The sequence below is a fragment of the Ixodes scapularis genome, unplaced genomic scaffold (assembly GCF_016920785.2).
Source record: "Ixodes scapularis isolate PalLabHiFi unplaced genomic scaffold, ASM1692078v2 PGA_scaffold13__105_contigs__length_92229423, whole genome shotgun sequence".
NCBI classification, from domain to species: Eukaryota; Metazoa; Arthropoda; class Arachnida; order Ixodida; family Ixodidae; genus Ixodes; species Ixodes scapularis.
Genome location: NW_024609839.1, coordinates 20,440,040 through 20,458,333, shown reverse-complemented (window position 1 = coordinate 20,458,333; position 18,294 = coordinate 20,440,040).

The following is an 18,294-nucleotide window of genomic DNA, read 5'->3' as shown; positions in this document are numbered from 1 at the left end:
ATACGACAAAAACAGTTTACTTTTCTTTAAGTGGTACAAATCTTGTAAATGCACTGTTCTAATAAACGTAGGGTAGGTATTCGTCACCCTTACTTTTGGCCGGCTTTTACATTCCCATTGACATCCTCCAAAAAGAAATAAAAAGAAATGCTGCGTGAAGTCAGTCTCTCAATGTTTCTATTTCTAGCTTTCTTTGATGTTGGATAATCCCATACTGTTTCAAAGCGAAATATGTTACGTGTGTTTACGTGATACGTGCACAATTTTTTCCCAAAACATCCTAAAAATTGTTTAATAATGCATTACATATATACATTAAATACAGTTGCTGCACAGTTGCTACTTGAGATATTTACGTGTTCCAGAAAACATCTGCTGCTGGGGGCCACCATAGAAGTAGGCAAAGTAGTGAGCTGGCTACATTACAAAGGAATCTACAAGTTCCCGGGATCACTGTCTCTAAATAAGTGGCAGTTTCTTGCAGCCATGGCCACTTTTGTGACATTCTCCTCACTTGTTTTCAGACGTGCAGTGTAAAAGTATCGCAGAAAGCAACCTGGGTGAGGTAACTTCTAGAAAAGCAGCAATAAAATAATTGTGTGAGGCTGACGATGACAGTCCAATAGCCAGCATCAAGGCTGTCACTGGTATTGACCCCAAGATACCCGAGACTAGTGGCAATGTCAGTGATGATGCCACAAGTACCAGAACAGGCCGACGAAGCAGTGGTATAAGGGCCGGCACAAACAGTAATGTGCAGCTGAGCTGACAAGAGTGAAAAGGAAAAGGCCACATAGCCATAGGAGCTGTTTCGGCTTGTTGAAGCAGCCCGACATGCCCCACTAGAGCACTCGGAAGATGCGAGTCGCAGTAGCAGTGCCACGAAATGTTGGAGAAGCAACTGCTCGCATTGCGCAGAAGGTCGAGTGGGTAACTACGTTCAGTAAAGAAGGCGGTCATCGTCTTAAAGACGAAAATCGATTTCGTCGCTGCAAATCTTATGGAGGCGAAGGAATTGTGAGAAGGGAATAGAGTTGATTTGGGATCTAGGATGGATCAAGGAGTAAAGAAGGTAGCTGTGGCTGTCAGTGGGTTTATAGTGCACAAAGGTGTGGAACCTGTGACCGTCACTAGTGACTTTTAAGTCTAGGAAGTTGACAGCGCATTTCGATATCAGTGAGGTAAACTTGAGGGAGGGGTAGGCGTTGCAGAGTGCAGACCACCACGTTTCCACCCTTATCGGCTGGCTTGGTTACGAGGTTAGTGCGTTTTCGAACGGAGTTTAGAGCGGTAACTTCTTGTGGGGTTGCGTTGCGGTATTTAGAGATTATTTTGCTAGAGGAGTTGGCAAGAATGCTACGACATGCTTTGATTGAACTGTCAGTTTCAGGGTGTTTGGCGAGAAGCAGGGTCCGGATAGTAGTCTTTGGGTTAATGGTGTCGAACATGGTGCGATTAAAGTTAGACGGATGCTGGGTGAAGTGGGCATCTAAAAGTAGGCATCAGAAGAATTGTTTGCTGTCCACATGTAAAAACAAAAAAGGGTAAGGTCGGCTTTGAAGTGCAGGAACGAAGGACGGGCCCTTCGATAAGATAACGTGTTCAGGGGCAGTGAGGGGTAAATCGTCTCGTATGGTGACATCATCAATGCGTTGGACGGCAGCCTCATCATTTCGGGGCAAGAGAGAGTATAGTTTCCTTGATTTACAGGTGAGACCATCGGCATAGAGATATGAGTTGACTTCCAGAATTTTGTCAACAAGTTTGCATGAGTGTGAATCGAAAGATGAGTCAAGGGACTTGAGGAGTCTTAGCGACGGTGAGCGTTTGGCGTAACTGGGCACAGTGGTCATTATGATATCTCAGATGTGCCTTCACTAGCTGGAGAGCAGCATTATCTAATATTTGTGACACTTTTGAAGGGCCGAAGGAATTCTCATTGGCAGGCTGTAAGGAGGGCCGGTGTGTTTGCACGCAAGACATGTCGGAGTGCCGCACGGCGTGGTACCAGGGAGCAAAGTCTGAGGCTTTGTGGTCTGGTTGCTGCATACTGGAAGGGATCATAAGTTGGGCTTCGATAGGAAGTTAGGGTGGGTGCATTAGAAATAACTGTAGAGTCTACAAGGTGGAAAGTCGTTTTCATGATTAGTTTGCTGAGCCTGGGTACGGAGGGACGGAACTAGATGAGGGGGTTTCGGAATGGTTGCTGCATACTGGAAGGGATCGTAAGTTGGGCTGTCAATAGGAAGTTAGGGCGGGTGCTTTAGAAATAACTGTAGAGTCTTTGAGGTGGGAAGTGGTTTCCATGATTAGTTTGCCGAGCCTGGGTATGGAGGGATGGAACGTAAAGATGAGGGGGTTTTGGAATGGTTGCTGCATACTGGAAGGGATCGTAAGTTGGGCTGTCGATAGGAAGTTAGGGCGGGTGCTTTAGAAATAACTGTAGAGTCAATGAGGTGGGAAGTGGTTTCCATGATTAGTTTGCCGAGCCTGGGTATGGAGGGTTGGAACGTAAAGATGAGGGGGTTTCGGAATGGTTGCTGCATACTGGAAGGGATCGTAAGTTGGGCTTCGATAGGAAGTTAGGGCGGGTGCTTTAGAAATAACTGTAGAGTCTACGAGGTAAAAAGTGGTCTCCATGATTAGTTGGCCGAGCCTGGGTATGGAGGGATGGAACGTAAAGATGAGGGGGTTTCGGAATGGTTGCTGCATACTGGAAGGGATCGTAAGTTGGGCTGTCGATAGGAAGTTAGGGCGGGTGCTTTAGAAATAACTATAAAGTCTTCGAGGTGGGAAGTGGTTTCCATGATTAGTTTGCCGAGCCTCGGTATGGAGGGATGGCACGTAAAGATGAGGGGGTTTCGGAATGGTTGCTGCATACTGGAAGGGATCGTAAGTTGGGCTGTCGATAGGAAGTTAGGGCAGGTGCTTTAAAAATAACTGTAGAGTCTTCGAGGTGGGAAGTGGTTTCCATGATTAGTTTGCTGAGCCTGGGTATGGGGGGATGGAACGTGAAGATGAGGGGGTTTCGGAGTGGTTGCTGCATACTGGAAGGGATCGTAAGTTGTGCTTCAATAGGACGTTAGGGCGGGTGCTTTAGAGATAACTGTAGAGTCTTCGAGGTGGAAAGTGGTTTCCATGATTAGTTTGCCAAGCCTGGGTATGGAGGGATGGCACGTAAAGATGAAGGGGTTTCGGAGTGGTTGATGCATACTGGAAGGGATCGTAAGTTGGGCTGTCGATAGGAAGTTAGGGCGGGTGCTTTAGAAATAACTGTAGAGTCTTCGAGGTGGGAAGTGGTTTCCATGGTTAGTTTGCCGAGCCTGGGTATGGGGGGATGGAACGTGAAGATGAGGGGGTTTCGGAGTGGTTGCTGCATACTGGAAGGGATCGTAAGTTGTGCTTCGATAGGACGTTAGGGCGGGTGCTTTAGAGATAACTGTAGAGTCTACCAGGTGGAAAGTGGTCTCGATGATTAGTCTGCTGAGCCTGGGTATGGAGGGATGGAACGTGATGATGAGGGTGTTGCATGGTGGTTTAGATCTTGGTTGGGGAAATAGAGCGTTTTGTCGCGAAATGTTAGAGACGCGACTGCTCGCATTGCACAGAACGCTGAGTGGGTAGCTACTTTCAATAAAGAAGGCGGTCATCTTCTTAAAGGGGCACTCAGGTGGATTCTGAGATCGTCTATTTTATGTCATAACTCAATCTATGGACTTTAAGCATCCTAAGAAACCCGAAATTACATACAAGGGCGGTCAATCTCGCTATTTAAAATTCTATTAAAAATTTGCGGCATGCCCTCCTTTCTGCGCTGTGGCGCAGAACGCCAGAGGGTGCCATCGGACGGAAAGGCAACAGGGGAGGGCACATGACAGCCAATTACGAATAATGGCTTCCCGGCACACTAAATTTTCAAACATGTGCGCCTTTGAAAAATCAGTCCGCCGAGAAGCCGTCACTTGTGACTGGCTGTCGCGTGCCCTCCCATGCTGCCTTCCCGTCCGGTGGCACCCCCCGGTGTTCTGCGCTACGGCACAGAAAAGGTGGCGTGCCAGAATCTTTAATTGGATTTTTACTATGAAAATCGGCTGCCCTTGAATGCTATCTTGGGTTGTTTAGAATGCTTAAAGCGCATAGATTGAGTTATGCCAATAAATAGACGATCTCAGAATCCACTTGAGTGCCCCTTTAAGCTGTTGACGGAAATCAACGTCGTTGCTGCAAATCCTACAAAGGCAAAGGATCTGCAACCTCAAACGCCTTTTTGAGCTCCAGCACTGGTTTGCCCAGGGGACGACGCTGCACCCTTTTGTCCAGGACACCACACACCAGACGGTCCCATAGCATGGCTGACAAGGTCTCACCAAAGTTGCAGTGTTCGGAGAAGCGGCGTGGGGCGGGGACGAAATTCGAGATGCTTTCTCCAGGCTGTTGGCTGCACTTATGAAACGCAAAGCACTGAACAATCACTGACAGGCAGGGTGTGAAGTGGGCGGTGAGCTCCAACACAATGTCCGCATAGGGAGTCCACTGGCACACACAACGAGCATACGACGGAGTAGCTTGTCGGTCCACAAACGCTACACGGGACTGCGCATATTGGGGACTCCTCGACGATGTTGAGCACAATGAAGAAAACGTTTAGTCGCTCCTGGTACAGGGGCCGTGTTTCAATCTTTTTGGGTCGAACTCTTCGAGATGTCTCAGCCGCCCTTTGATGACAACGTTAGGCTCGTCTTTTTTCGCCATATTCTCTCGTCGTTGCCAAGTTGCCACGAAGCTGTCGTTGCTCAAAAAAGTGTGGTTGCGTGCCTCGGAGTTTGAATTTCTTCATTCTCGTTGTTGCCCAAAGCTTTATTCAGGCGGCCGACTTGGCCGTGCAGAAAAGAGGAGTTGGACAAGAGACACATGGTTTACGACGAGTCCCCAGAATGACAAACGGTTCGGTAAAACCAGCCTGACTCGCCTTGGCTTGACTTCTGCCAACTCGCCGATGATGCCAGATGCACACACAACACTCACGACGCAAGATTCCGTTTCATTTTAAGTGCAAGATCCAGGCTTTCAATGTCGCTACCAAGCATGCACGCTCATGTAGTGTTAGCATCGTTCAGGGCAACATGCTCATGCTCATAGCTTCAGCTTCACTTGCGCATGAAGTAAATGAAACCATAGCCCCTGTATCCACTCTAATTCTCCAAGTCAGTAGTAGGCTGAAATTTATCCACCACTACAAGAAGTTGGGAGTGATGCTGAGAAGTCTGGGAGGGTCGTCGCATGTACGGAATTGACTGATCGACGTGCCGTTCCCTGCAAGATGATGTCCTGGGTTGGGCAAGGTTCGAGCATGTTGGATGCTATCAGGAACACGTGGTTACACAGGATCCGTGGGGACACGGCGGTCCCATTGACTGTGGCCATATGTGCCTGGGGCGTCACTGCTTCCCGAGTGCTAGCCAGTGCCAACCTCTGGAAGATGGTCACGAAACTGCCTCAGCATCCCAACATTGAGATACTGGAACTGGTAGCAGTGGTCTAGGAGAGCCAGAGGAATCACTGTAGTTGGATAGAAACATTGCAACAGGTGCATCAGTCCTCTAGGCATAAAATATCTTACACCTTAGACATATTATTCTCAAAATTGTAGATTCAATGGGGAAGCAGAGCAGTCAAAATTTCACCACACAGCTAGCTTGGAACATTTCTTGGAAACTTCACAGAATGGCAAACATTCTATAGCTTCTAAACATAGTATTTACAGTGCTAGAAGCTGGCACTCTTGTCTCGTATTTAGAAACAGTTGTTCAGTCATTTTCACCTCATCAAAGATGCACAATTGGGAAGATGATCAATCCAGTTGTTTTATTCACATTAAAACGAGTTAACGAATAACTTTAGAATGCTGACAGGAGCTATATCAGTTAGTTTTGAGTGACATTCAATAAAAGGAAGACAAGTGAATTTTTTTTTATCTTTTTAATTTTGTGAGTTTGAAACAAGATTGCGTGCATTTTCTAAGAGCTAAAAAAACATGTAGGGATATTATTTCTACTAGTTCAAACATTTTTTTTTTTTTTTCTTGGTTTTCGCAAAAAAGGGTACTTACTATTTTTATTGTGCTTTGGTAGCCGCTGGTGCTGAAACCTAATGTCCCAGGTGGCATTCCTACAGCGATTCCCTATGACCTGAGGGAGTCCTGGGGCAGTTCGGTTATCCCGTGTGTGTTTAACCGTTCAGCGGTCGCGGTGGCGCTCAAGATCTTCGGCCAGTCGCGTCGGAGGGGTGCGATCACTTGGCAGTGGTTTGCCTCACGACGAGCAAGTTGGCGATGGTTCTGTCCTCCGCAGGAGAGTATAGCTTTGCAGCGCCGACTCACTTTGTCACTGTGGTGGTTAGGTGCACGCAAGTCACCTGGCGAACCAAGCACTCTATGTAACACCGACACACATTCACAAGGTGCCTGATCACGTCGCCGACACCAGCCAAACGCCTCCTTGAAGACGCAGTGCGTTAGTAGGTACGGTAGCCTGTCTTCAAACCGAAGCTCGCGGTATGCGTCTACGACGAAGATGATGGACGGCCTTCTCAACAGCCGGAGACGCTCGAACCAAGATCAATCCATACCACCGTGATAGTGACGGCGGAAGCGCAATACGGCATCCAGGATCCCTCGCAGACGTAGAAGTGAAGACGGCAGCCGAAGATCGAGCGTGAGGGACAGCCAGAGCGAGCAAGCACTACCGAAATTAACGAAAGAACTGCAAGTGAGAACTGTGCGAGCAAGCTGTCAGCTGTAGTGGCGGAGCGCGGGAGGCTCGGCTTACGGATCGGCTTATGACGACGTTAGGTTGGCTAATGGATTTCGCCCCACGCTTCGCTTTATTTTTTCGGCAGAAACTAGTGAGCGCAACTTTCTATCCCAGGTTTTCGTTATATTTTCTTGTCCCAGCAGACAACACACACAAAAACAAGTGTTTCGCCGTGTTAAAATTGTTTATTGACGAAAACGTGTTCTATGTGCACGAGACGAATTTGGGATCGCAATTGTAATAGACATCACTTAAATGTCATTTTAGCTGTCGTCTGGCAGGTCTCATCATGAATGTCATTTGAAAACCTGAATGTCATTTGGCGTAAATGCCATTTTAGCTGCCGTCTGACAGGGGTATAAGACTACATCTGGTACTCCAGTCAGATGGCCTTGTGCCGCCGCCCTATCTGCTGCTTCGTTCCCTTGTAGTCCCGAATGGCCTGGAACCCACTGGAACACCACGTCGTGTCCACGACTTTGTCCTTGTCTTTTTCGGCGCTTTTAATTATTTAAAGAACCACGAACCAAGTGGCCCAACTTTCCACTTTGTTTAACGAACATTTAGACAAATCTAGGTCGTAATATTTGAAGTGTGGTCTTCCTGGCTGATACTAAAGACTCCTTTTTTTTCAACCACAAAAATAAAGCCTATTTTTTAACAGCCCAAGTCACAAGTGCTTTAAGTTAATGTTTTGGCATTTTTATGTTAATGGAGCTGTCCAACGATTTTAACGTTGAAAGAATTGGCATCTTCGAAATTTGACATTGTTCATCTTGTCACAAAGAACAGAAAACACAACTTCTTCTTTCGAAATGTTGCGATTCCGCCGCGTAATCGCGAGGCGAAAATGAGAATGTTTCCCAACCTGCAGCCGCGAGCCACGCTTATGAGAAACACGCGGCGTGACGTCGATGGGAAATCTTGTATAAAGATTGCAAGTTGTGCGAATACCTGATCGATAAAAGGTAACTTTTCTATAAATCTTGTCGTTCCAACATAAACATAAATGCGTCAAAAACCTGGTATCATGGACAAAACTTTTATTGTATTCAACCATGGTTAAAAGCTCTAAAAAAGGACGTAGGCAAGCTAGAAGACAAATACGCGCGCTGTGTTTGTCTTCTACCTTGTGTACGTCTTTTTTTAGAGCTTTTAACCATGCTTCAATACCGTCAACACCAACTAGCCCAACAACAAGTTCTTTTACAAAAACTTTTATTATACGCATTTTTAGTGGCGCCATCTATCCTAGGTCCACAAAACCGTCAGCTGTATCTGCTACCGCGAACAGCCGCCAGAAGCCAGAGGGGGAGGGGGACAGAGCCGCACGGGTATGGCCGGACCCGGATGAGACTTTCCTCCTTTCACCATATTGTTCGCGCTGCGCCTGCCAGCACGTGGTCACGCGGTCGCTGGCGGATGAGTTCTCGCTGCTCACTGATGGCTCAAGGGAGAGAGCTTCACCGGAACCCCGCGTGACCCCCATTGACGTCACAGCGCACGTGACTCGGAAGGTGCTGAAGGAGTTGAGAGGTGCCAAAAACCTCAATCTTTGCCCATTTTTAATACAAAAATTAGAACATGCAGGAAAATGCGGTATTTTGCTTTTTATTTCAGAAAGGTAGAGACACCAACTCCCAAATTATTTAAGCAAATCACTGAAACTGTTGCACAGCTCCTTTAAGGATATTCAGCAAAGAAAACGGGATGGGTGATTCCTCGGGGGCAGGCGTTCATACGAGACTTTACGGTATACGCGATTTAAGGCGTGCAGTACTTTACACTGTGCAAAACAAAATAAGGAAACGACGATTTGATGTTTTAGTACTTCTTACAAAACCAGGAATGTCTGCCAATTTTTGGAATACATACATCAACATGCCGTTGTTGGCCGAGTTGTGGCACTGACAGGATGAAGCAACGCGCCCAAACAAGTACTTCGAAGGCACTGGTACGGGGAAGGGAAATGAGCAAACGACTTTTATTTATTTATTTAAACGTTCCCTCAGGGCCCGAAGGCATTACAGAGGGGACCGGGTTACATTACTGGAATTTAACCACATACAATAAATAACAACCTATGAATGCAGAACAATATGTACACATTAGTGAAACGCTGAAATGTGAACATTGTTAAGACAATTTTTGAAAGCAACGCTGTCAGATGTTGATACCACAGACGTGTTATTCATACAGATACGGTATATTTCTGAACAACAATAAAAGCATTTTCCTTCCCTCGCGTTCGAAACACACGACTTGAACAACCAACTCGCGCGGTGTTGCCCCTCGTGCTGCTAGAGCTTGACAGCTTTCGACAGACTGAGTCTATTTACCTGGGCCGGAATAAATTGTGGTCATTCCCGCTAGATGAAAATAGGCACTTGGCACCAGTGCTCATCAAACGAGAATAGCCTACTTTGACGTTGAGACAACCACATCAGTATAAAGCTATTAAAAATAAATCTTTTTTGGTGCAACATTTGCGCTTGGGAGCAGGATGGCGCAGCGAAAGTGGCTTGGTGCACAATGGCGCAATTGGCGCAGCGCTTCCACCCATGGGTACTGCGTTTGCCATCGGTAGCGTCATCCCAATATTGGGCAAGCAGATCCATCTGTTGTTTCTGATTGACTTTGCTCGGAGAGTCGTCAAACGAAACAGCTACGAATTGCAAACTGGAAAGGCTCGACAGCAGCCTAATCCTAAACTAGGGTGCAATACCGTGGCAAACTGTACGCCCCGCCTTGTCTGTCACGAACTGAAGTTTTGCAGTGACTTCATTCGTGAAGCACATGAAGGGGAAGAGTGAAGCCAACGATTCTTTTGAACAGAGGAATCCGTGAATCGGTACCTCGTTTAAGCACCAAACTATGTCGACCTCTTTCAAGGCGCTCTTCAACGGAAAGCTACTCATCAACGTCTTCACGCTTGTTGTGGTGGTTGCACGCTCCTTGGGCGGAAATGTGCTATCTCCGCTACATCCGGCCGAAACGTTCGTTGCTGCCACAAACAAACGACAGAAGTCCAGCTTGTGTTAATTTCGCCGAGGCTGGAAAGCAGCTAGATGCAATTCGCTCGACGCGTGACTGGAAACTGTACTGTCTTGTCGCTAAAAGAAAACGTTTTGAGGCACATTGAACATTCAGAGTTGTGATGATCATTTTGCATGGGCTTAATCTAACTTGAAAATTCCGAAATATTTGGGTTTGTTCAGTCCGGACCCAAGAAGCACTTCCTTGTCGCCGACATCGTCAGTGAAAAGATTTCGCTTTGTAAAACCCCCCAAAAAAACGCGACGCAAAACCAGTCCTGCATAACTAAACATTCACTGACGCACCTTCGACCATGCGCTCTGTGGCCGCTGCCAACAAAAAGTTACAAAACCACAATTAAAAAAAAAAAAAGAAACAGGGAACCACTGATGCCCCATTTCGGCCCTAGGCCTAGCACTGCTAGCGCACGCTGCTCAAAATTGCTAGGTCCTTGGAAGAAAAAAAGAATAAAAAAAAAAGACGCCAAACCTGCAACCCGGGGCTGCTTTCCCACTGCAAGGCCTGGACTGGATTTGTCGGCTGTTCCCTTTGCATTAAGTGAGCAGGGTTCACACTCCGCTTTAGGCAGAATTTATTCCGTATTTTTCTGTCATAAATTTCTCAAGTCTCCGCTTGGTGCACTTGATGGCATTTTTGGCTCATTTTTCCTGACTGGGCTCGCTTTTTGACGATACCCCTGACAATTCCCCGATTTTTTCCGGCAGCCGAAATTTCCACGACTATTCCCGGCATTTTCGGTCACTAGACACCCTGGGTCATTCTCCTTGGATGAAAATAAACACTTGGCGTTGGGCTGTGCAACAATTTCAGTGCTTTCCTTAAATAATTTTGGAGTCGGCGTCTCGACCCTTCTGAAGTAAGGAACAAAACGCCGTTTTTGCCTGCAATTGGTCCTAGTTGTTATTTTAACAATTGACAATTAAAGATTGAAGTTTTCGGCACCTCTCAACTCCTTCACCATCTTCCGAGTCACGTGCGCTGTGGCGTGAAATGGGGACACGCAGGGTTCAGGTGAAGCTCTCTCTTTAGAGCCATCAGTGAGCAGCGAGAACTCATCCGCTCGCAACCACGTGACCACGTGCTTGCGCAGCGCGATCAAGATGCGAAAGGAGGAAAGTGCCAACGTTCTCGTCAAGGTTCAGCCATCCCCGTCCGGCTCTGTCCCCCTCCCCCTCCAGCTTCTGGCGGCTGTTCACGGTAGCAGATAGAGCTGACGGTTTTGTAGACCTCGGATAGATGGCGCCACTAAAACTTCATATTATAAAAGTTTTGTCAATGATATCAGTTTTTGACCCAGTTATATATTAGGTTGGAACGAAAAGATTCATAAAAAAACATTACCTCTTATCGAGCAAGTATTTGCACAACTTGCTATCATTTTACAAGTTCCCTTTGACGACACGCCGCGTGGTTCTCATGGCCGCCGCTCGCGGCTGCAGGTCGGGAAATATACTCAATTTTGCCTTTTGATTACGCGGCGATATCTTAATGTTTCGAAGGGAGGAGATGTGTTTTTTGTACCTTGTGACAAAAGAAAAAATGTCAAGAGTAGATGTCAATTCTTCCAGCGTTAAAAGCGTCGCACAGCTCCTTTAATAGTATGTTAAATTGTTTTGGACAAAGTCGACGAGAGTCGTCTACTTTGACACTGACACGACCACATCGCTTCAGCAGTGTCTAAACAAACACCACACACTAAACCACATTGGCCAGTAGGCAAAAAGTAGACCAATAAATTTAGGAACAAAAAAGAAGGCTTTTTCGGCCAGTTTTGGCACATTTGAGGTTGGCAGCAGGATGGCGCAGCGAACGCGGATGTCCGCACAACGCCACAATGCTTCCTCCCCGGCATTAGAGATCAACTTGGTCATGTTACAGATCAGTCATGAACACTAAGACCTTAAGAAAATTGGCAAAGACACTTAAATCTGTTTACGTGTAGGAATGCGAAAGCATCCCTACATGGCATCACATTTCTACAAGCATCCCGCCACGTCTTCCTATCGCGTACGGCACTCCGGCGGTGACGTCACGCTCCCCCATTGCGCATGCGCGGCGAACCTTGCCGGCTTTACGACGGCTTCAGTGACGAAACATCTGCGTTGCTGCGCTTTACTTTGGGTTTTATTGGGAATGGAAATTTAGGAGCCGTTTCGCTCAGCCAATGGGAATTCAGGTGCCGTTATGCTCAGCCAATGGGAATTTAGGTGCAGTTTTTCGCGGCTATAGACAACGATAACGTTGGCCTCACTCAGATAACGCCGGCTTCGCTTCATGGGACAGATAGTGCTTTCGAATTAAAACTTTCTTCAAAGTAAAAGGTATTTGAGTTACCGAGCCGCTGCGACCTTGTGCTGCTTTCGACTTTCTCTCTGTTCATGAAATGCCGAGCGACCGCGTAGACACTCACGACTCCGCGCTGTATCTTGTGCATGACCGGGGGTCCACGCATGTGGTTCCACCTCGGACCAGGAGTTATTGCAAACACGACGCACTGCGACGAAACAGGGACAACGGGAGAGAGTCAGAACACCGGAGGAAGAAAAACATTGTGCTTTACTCAAAAAGAGTGGCAGATGCTTTCATTAGGCCCTGCAAGTGTGGGGTACAAAACAGTAAACAACTAAAATAAATATAACGCGAGAAATGCACGTCAACGATCATTCCATTCTTGCCAAGAAAGAGAAAAGCAGCTGTGTAAGAATACACATTCAAGTCATATTAATTCAGAAGTTGCGTTTACTCAACGTTGTAGCTCACCGAGTTCCGTTCCTTTTGCAGAGCCAAGGCCTCTAAAAGGGTTAGAATTTCCGGGCTAGATACGTTGTACAGCCAAATTCCGCGTTTGCTAATTTAATAAATGCACAACGTGCACAAGTCCATGGATACATGAGAGTGCAATTAGGATTCTTCATATAAAAGCTAATTTATAAGAAATAGCTTTACTACATCAGGTTACTAGGTACTATTAACAACACTTGATATGCCTTTGTATTCCAAGTTCAGAACAACTTTTCTTTATACACTAGCGTAGAGGTCAGTCAAAACCCTAGTAAAAAAAAATCATTTGTATGAGAAAAGTCTTGTGACCAATAAACATATATGAATCATACAATATATATAAGAACATATAAGAAGATATAATAACCATATAAGAATTATATGACAGCTATATAAGAATTATAAAAGATATATAAGAACCCCATAAGAAACTTATAAGAAACTTCCCAAGAGTTCCTTATATGTTGCTTGTATGTTCTCATATATCTTATATAGTTCTTATATAGCTCTTACATGGCTCTTATATAGTTCTTATACGGTTCTTATATGTTCTTGTATATCTTGTTTGATTCATATGTGTTTATTGGACACATCTATTTCTCATACAAATGAGAATTTTCAATAGGGAATACTCATCCTGTAGAGATTATTTGGTCTTGTTGAGAATTGAATTCGCTATAGAGAGCTTCCATTGTGTATAATAAAACAGCACTGCATTTCGCGATGTTCGTTGTAATTCTATTTCTGATTCAACCTACTTTTCCCATTTTTATTCTCCTCCATACCCAAATAGTTAATTTAACCAAACTTTTATATTCAACCGTTTGGCTAAAAGTCCCCATTCCACTGAATGGTGGGGGATCGGGAACTTTGGAAAAAAACGATTACTTTACGGCTTTCATCTGGATTATTATGCTGGTTCAGCATTCAAAACATCTAGTCTACGAGCGTTAAAAACGAGAACCATGGAGCACGAATAGGGACGGCTACCTTCCATGGGCTCACTAAAACAACGAGGAACACGCAGACGCCAATTGAAAGCCCACCCCTCAGTAATTGTTTTCCTCGCAAATTGTACTATTTTCCCCAGCATTTTGGTTGCATTCCGTAAACCACTCAAAGTCCCCAAGTTTACCTAGTGACTTGATTGAAAGCTCAAACCAGCATTTTTTTCTCATTTGGCTGGATGTTCTAGTTTACCTCAATTCTCAGTTGGGCCATAATAATTAAACTCAACTGAGGGTTTCAATCCAAGATCATTTTTATGGTGTAAAATACCCGAGACTCTGGTAAAAGCTGGGAATCTTAGTCGAAGAAAAAAGACAGGGAAAAGGAACTTCTCAAACTCAGCTACTGTGATTATTTCCTCAAAGCCTTATATATCCACAAACTAATAACCGACCATCGACGTCACAAAGTCAACCTTTGTTATACAATTCTACCCACACTGGTGTTCACGTAAACCTTAAACGTTTACCTCAATCCCAAACTTGTATAACAAAGAAATGTATAACAAAGGTTCACTTTGTAACGTCGGCGGTCGGTGATTAGGTTGTGGATATATAAGGCTTTCAGGAAATAAACGCAGTAGCCGAGTTTGAGACGTACTTTTCCCCTGTCTTTTTTCTTCGACAGTCCCCGGTATTCTACATCATGATCAACTTCCACCAGCTCGCCTGCGCACTCACTGTTTTTTACCATTTTCAGTTTGGCTAAAATTCCTGATTCTACTGAACGCCGGGGGATGAGGTGCTTCGAGACAAAAACAATTACTTTATGAGTTTCATTGGCATGCTGAGGGGGTTGGGAAGATCAACATAAACTTTCTAAGCACTGACTTTTTTTTTGCCTCAAACCCATAAGGCCTGTTTATGCAGCACTGTTGACGAAAGCACTGATTTTGCACTCTATCATTGCTGTATCAGTAGGCATATGACTCCACCTTTTCTCACCTACACACCCAGGGCAGCGCAGACTCAGCGCTCCTTCAGCACTGCACGTAATGCTGAGTCAACACTGACAGTAATGCTGAGACAGCACTGACAATAACGCCGAGTCAGTAAGGCTGAGTCAGTAGTGTCAGTAATGCTGAACCTGCACTGATAGTTACACTTCCAGTAACACTGATGCACCGCTGACTGCCTTATTTCAGCGCCGAGCTAAACGTGTGAACTGGCCGGTACAAGACCATTGTCCGCAATGGCACTCCACGGACTTCCACTTCCAGTAGACAACCAAGCGGTCTGGAATCTCACTACCTCCGCAATGCACCAGGACGTCTTGTTGTGGAGGAAGTCGAAGTTGTCCCTCCGCATGTACAGCAGCGCTCCGATGAGGGTGACCAGGATGACCAGCGCAATCGTGGCCGATTAGCTCGGCGGTCGGAAGATGTGGATCTGCCAACCCAGCCGCAAAACCACCTTGCCGCCCGAAGAACCAGCTTGCAGACGGCGTGACGCTTGCCTTTTCAGAACCCAGATACAGAGTTTATGTACACCTTTCTGAGCACCACAAAAACCGTGTCCCAGTGGTTGGTTATTGCCCCGCTTGGCCGGCACCGCAACCCAGAGTTGATGTTCGGCTTAAAAAAAGTGAAAGCCGTTTACTACTCCCTGTAATACCGAATTAGAGCGCAGCTCTTGAGGAGGAGGAGGAGGGAAGGGTACTGGGGGGGCGTCAATTGACCTGGGGGAGGGGGTCACGTGACGATGCCGATGATGCCATCAGAGATGTCACTGATGACGTCATCAGTGACGATGACGATGCGGATTCCGATGACGTCATCAGTGACGTCACTAATGACGTCATCAGCGATAATGACGATGACGATGCGGATTCCGATGACGGTATCAGTGACGTCACGGATGACGTCATCAGCGATGATGACGATGCGGATGTCAGTGACGTCATCAGTGACGTCACTGATGACGTCATCAGTGATGATGGCGATGACGATGCGGATGCCGGGGACGTCATCAGTGACGTCACTGATGACGTCATGAGTGATGATGACGATGCGGATGCCGGTGACGTCATCAGTGACGATGACGTCATCGGGGAGGTCACGTGACCCCGGGGGGTGTCACGTGACCCCGGGGGGTGTCACGTGACTTCGGGGGGGGTCACGTGACCTTGGGGTGACCTTGGGATGACCTTGGGGGTCACCTGACCTTGGGGTGACCTTGGTTACGCCGACGCCGCTCAAGCCGGGAACGTTCCCCTAAGAGCTGCGCTCTAATATGCAACCACCTAGACACGCAACCGTATGCAATCGCAGAAATTGCACGCAACCACACGCAATCACGGTTGGCGTTACATCACAAGACTGCGCCGACTTTCTAAGCTTTAGAAGCGTGTGAAAGCCACGACGGAACGCACTGCACCGAAACGCACAATAAAAGTGCATCCTGCCTTCCATCGTGCTTTTCAGCCCTCGGCTCAGTCCAGAGCTTTTTTGTGGCAGAGCTTAGGGCAGAGCTCGGGCCGTGAGAATACTTACCGTAACATACCGCGGAAGTGCCCACTTTGTTCAAGCGCCCACAATAAAAAAAAATCTCAAACTTGGGAATTCACCATTGTATACGTTAAGTGCTTGATTTGACCGCACGAGTTCTCTTGTCTAGATTAACCCAGGTTTCCGTGAAAGTGGGGTAGGCACTCCCCCGGTATTTTACGGCAATGATGATGCTGAGACCAACTCAATACAGATCGGTATATCGGTATATCTGTTAACAATAACTAGACTGTGTTACAAGTTACTGCAAAAAAACGTAATTAGGTATTCAGTACAATTAAAGTTGCAATGAAACATTGGCCACGAGAGGTGACTCGGCCAACGTGGCCGAAAAATTACTCGAAAAATTTTCTCCATGGGTCATTTTGGATGTTGACGAATTTTCTTGTGAATAATGAGTGTTATGCGCATATGTTTCTTCTACATTTCATAGACGTACTTCAGTTAGATAAGCCCCAGCAAAGGCAGCGGGACAGTCTCATGGGGTCACATCAAGGATAACTGCATTCCTGTTCGAGTCCCGAGTTTTGTCACCCAACTTCACTGAACATAATGGTACATTCCCTTTCCTTAACTTTTCCCTCTGAAATGTGTTTTTCTGTTGTTGTTGTTTTTGTAAAAAGGGTGGTACAACGTTTAAACACCCGAACATTCCTAAAAGGTCTCTGTACCAGGCAATAGGCTGTCTTAGGCCCGCTTCAGACGGGGCAACTTTTCCAGCAATTTCGGGGTTGCTGGTGCGTTGTTGCATAGCTTTCCCAAGGTCGACACGAATTGCTGAGATCTGGTCCGGCTCGAAACGGACGAGATATTTGGACAACTCGGAGACGTTTGAAGCGGCAGCAGCCAATCGGGAATGTGATATTTTCACGTGACACCTCTCTGGTGGTGATGATGATGACAACTGAGCTTGCCATCATCATCATGAAATTTGATTTCCCTTGCACTATTTAGATGCACAGTTATATGCAAAAAAATACTAACTCATCTTTTTGAAACGGTTTATTTCCAAGAACGATTCATTTCAAACGAGAACCAAGTCTTTAGCTTTCATCGGCACCACCACAGGGATGTCACGTGAAAATATCGCGTTCCTGATTGGCTGCTGCCGCTTCACATTTACGGTGGTTGCTCGAGTTCCTCCTCCATTTCGAGCCGACACCGATCTCAGCGATTCGTGTTGATCTGGGAAAACCGAGGGAACAACCCGCCAGCAACCTCAAAATTGCTGGAAAAGTTGCCCCGTCTGAAGTGGGCCTTAGGAAACTGAAATGAAGGGCAGCGGAGCTCTTAGTTCAAAGCCACGTAGAGATATTTTTTGCCTTTTTTTTAGTACACACACACACACACACACACATATATATACATATATATATACAAAGTGTGGTGGTAGAATATTCGGGGATGGGCATTGAGTCGGGATGTTAAGGTAAAAATTTCATCCACATGCCGAGATTTATGAGCCTTGTCCCCCTAGCAAGAGGGACAAGGCCTTCAAAATTTTAGGTTTGCAAAAGGGTTGCATCAGTATTGACGTCTCATTTTACATCAGGCCTCTCGATTTAAAACGCACTATAAATGGCATGCCTGAGATTCGTTTGGGTGTACTTCCTCTCAGCAAGTATATCGTTTTCTCTCAAAAAGGTCTAATCTGTTGTTGACCGCACCTCAGGTCTCCACCGACGATTCATCAGGACGAGACCCGACCGGGACACTAGGGAGGAGTGGCTTAAGCAAGTTAGGCTACATACACGACAGCTTCTTGCGGACAAGAAACGAAAATAGATAGATGGTGGGTGTTTCATTTGCTATGCCTTTTGGCATGCACATTCTGTTTGTTATGTTTCAAGATTCCTGCAGAGTTAAATTTCAACTATTCTAAAATATCGAGCATGCGCCCATATCGCAGAAGCGCCTACTCCCTGATTTCGGAACAATTCGCAAATAAGCAAAGGGCCTACCAGACACCCATCCACCTGTTTTCAGCCATGCTCAAAATATTAAAAGAGCATATTAAGCGCCCAGGTGCCGTGGCGGCCTTGCCACAATAGTGACGGTCACGCAGCTGACAGATCCGTGCCTGGCACAAGCCATGGCCTGGCCTTTGGGAACTAGGGAATCGAGATTAGA